The sequence below is a fragment of the Gallus gallus genome, chromosome Z (assembly GCF_016699485.2).
Source record: "Gallus gallus isolate bGalGal1 chromosome Z, bGalGal1.mat.broiler.GRCg7b, whole genome shotgun sequence".
Classification (NCBI taxonomy): Eukaryota; Metazoa; Chordata; class Aves; order Galliformes; family Phasianidae; genus Gallus; species Gallus gallus.
In genome coordinates, this window is record NC_052572.1 from 79,260,861 (window position 1) to 79,264,067 (window position 3,207).

The 3,207-nt window shown below is 44.2% G+C and overlaps 1 long non-coding RNA gene across 1 annotated transcript; it reads left to right on the forward strand.

The window, feature by feature from the left end:
* The first annotated feature begins 293 nt into the window (after positions 1-293).
* LOC121108419 lies at positions 294-1,802 on the forward strand. Its single transcript, XR_005842925.2, has 3 exons — positions 294-360; positions 441-597; positions 1,139-1,802. It is a non-coding gene; the product is annotated as an uncharacterized LOC121108419 (long non-coding RNA).
* Positions 1,803-3,207: the final 1,405 nt, after the last annotated feature.

Sequence of the window (3,207 nt, forward strand, 5' to 3'; positions counted from 1 at the left end):
ATGCGCGTTTTCGGGTACGCACCTACGCACGCGGTGTCTTTGGCTCCTCGTTACGGAGGAGCCTTGCTTTTGGATGCTCTTGGATGCCTCGGCTGCTCCCCGACAGCTCTCTCGTCTCTCCCGCCGTGTCCATTCCTGGCCCTGCAGAGCATCTGCAGCCCTGTCAGCATCAGCATCCAGCAGCGGCAGGAGGAGCTCCCCGTGAGCAGCATCTGCCCGTCCCTCCCCCGAGCTCTCATTGGTAGCGGCAGCTCTGTCCGTCCCCCGGACTCTAATTGGTCAGAGGCAGCTCTGTCAGGTGGAGGTGGATTTGTGACTAGCCATTGCTTCCTTGTAGTCTGAATGGTTGCTGGTAACCAGGTGCACTGTGCATCAGTTTCCAGCTGCTGAAACTGAGTCTTAATAATGAAATAATGAGTCTTCCTTTTTTTCTCTTACAGCAGAAAGACCTCAGCTGGAGCCTGGGACTGCAACACGGAGGGTGCTCAAGAAACAAAGGAAGGGAGTTATTCTTCACTGAGTGAGGGCTACAACAGCACAGACTCTGAGAATGAATCCAACGCATCCCAGAGGAGGAAGGAGTTATCACCAGGCCAGGTTCCTGGGCGTTTTTAAGCATGTTGTTTGTGCTGAGCCAGGGCTGTCTTGAAAGAATAGTGACGGTTGCTTGGTATTTTTGATGGCAGGTGTTTGTCATAATTCTGTATTAGTTTCAGGAGGTAGATTAGAAATTATAACCACTGATAGTGGAAGGAATGCAGAAGCAGCAAACAAAATTGTTTAATGATTCATAATGGTTCACTTTGAGGTAAACATTAGCTTTATCTCCTGTTTTGTTAGTAAAGTTTGAATTTCTTTGTAAACTCAATTGGTAAAGCAGTCTTGATCTGTGAAAGAGCTGGAAAAACGGCAGGATGTTGATTCCTTTGAAAGGAAAAGGTCTGTTTTCAGGTTAAGAGCTATTCTATAATGATCTCTTTCCATTTGTTGATATTCGGTGTGGTAAGCTTATAAGAAAAACATTGTGTTTTCAGTTCAGAATCGTGCAGTGTTCCTGAATTGTGGTGGTTATTGACACTCGTAGTGATAGAGTGCTGCTTTCAGTCTTTGGCTCAGATGTTGTTTCCCTTGCGTGCAGGCTGTATCCCCAGTGCAGGCTGTATTGCAGCTGCTCGGAGGAGACGTCACCTCGCCAGGACCCGAGCTGATTATCTTCCCTTGGATGCTTCAAATGATCGTCAGCTTTCTCGGAGAAGAGAAGGCGGTGATTCAGAGGATGAGGATGAGCCTGATAGGAATCATCTCTATTTTGTTCCTAAAAAGAGAACTCTTAGGCGTAGGATGGCTGAACGCGTGGGTGAGTTGGTGCCTTTTCTCCCAGAGAGGCTGTGTCTTTTACTGATGGATGTCTGGAAGAATGTGAGACTTGCCCAGTGAAGAGTGCAGTACAAAGTTTTGCCCTTGATCTTGACAGAAGACCATAATGCTTGGTGGTCCTTGAGGCTTATGTGGGCTGTTCCTGCTCTCCACACACTGACATTACGACTGTTATGGGAAAGGGGTAAAAACAAACAAAAAACAGCCAACCAGAGCCAGCCAGCCCTTTGGAAGTAGGCAGACTTACTGCATGCCAAGCGTATGTGGCTTTTCGGTTGCTCCTTAACTCATCTTGCTGTTTGCAGTTTCACTTACAAAGCACTGGTTTGCCAGGCTTGTAGGCCAATTGCTTTATTGTTTGGATAATGGTTGTAAGTAATATGCAGATATGGTCTGACTCTATTGTTGTAATAAATGCTACGGAGCAACTTCTGCAACTTCTGTGTCTGTAGTAGATTGTGCATTGCAGAACGCTTAAGGATTTTCCGTGTGTGATGTCCCCAGGTTGTAGTCTGTTTTTGAAGTCTCACGTGATATACAGGTTTGCTTTGAGACATTTATCTTTGTTCTTCTGGTACTGCAGTAATCTGAGGAACGGTTGGGTAAACAAAGATGGATTCTGCAAACTCCAGTTGCCATTCCTACATCTTCTGGTTTGGACGTGGTCCTTGTGTACAGGCTTTTCGTCTGCTGTCATCTGTTTCTATCACTTGTAATGGCTGTGGGAAGCGGTACTGTTTTTGAAGGAGGAGGTTGGGTAGGGAGTAGGGAAATAAGCAAAGGGCATAGTGAGGTGTGCTAATGACTGATGTAAGTTGTAGTGCCTGTGAGCGATGGATCAAGTGAAGATGAGGCAGAAACAAAGTGGGAAGAACAGCAAATTAAGAAAGTTGTTGCACTCCCTCAAGTGATATGTGCTTTCCTAACTGTTGAAATCTGCCTTTTGCTCATAGGCAAGAGAGAGATTATTTTTTTCTTTTTCCCGGTAAATAATTGGCAGGAATGTTTTCTCTGATGTTGTGTTGTTTTTGGCTTGAATCTTCTGTTCTATATCAGACTAGGAAAACCTGAATTACCAATTCTTCATGTCAGAAGGGAAAGGTGCAGAAGTTGCTGCCTGCTGCATGGCAGTGGTTCGAGGATTGGGAAGATTGCTGCTGAATTTCACATCCAGTATAACTGGTGTTCTTAGGTCCTCATACTCCATTTGTGTCTGGAAACCCCTCTGTTTTTGCTGTCCAGAAGATTGCAGAAGTTTTTAGCAGCAGACCTCGGTCATGGACTCGACGACTCCAAGTCACTGTGTTAGGGTTAGATTTTGCCCTACAGACTCCTGCTGTTTTAGAATGCAGAATGTCATTTAATTTCTATGTTGATGTGGTTGGAGATACGGTATTTAAGTTATAATTGCAGTCAAGCCAAGTTGTCAGAATGAAACTTCTATCTTCATCTTCATTGTTTGGCTGTAGCTTATTTCTGCTTTTCATATTTAAAACTGTACTACTTGTGAGGTTTCAGCTGTCGGCATTGAACCGTTATATATTGCGGGAAGCCATTGATGTCTTCAGACTGAGAGGAGGGCTGCTTTACCCTAAATGACAGATTGCTTTGTACTGATGGATGTGAATGGTGTATGCATTTTGCACCATTACTACACAGCTTTTTGTATGTATGCTTTCCCTTTTGTGTTGTACAGAAATTACCCAATCTGATCATTCCAATGTACATCTTTTTGTCATATGCTTTATGTGTTCACATGGTGTGTTTTGTTGACCTCTAAAGCTGCAGAGGCAAAACTTAAATCAATTGTGTACAAACTTTTATTTAATG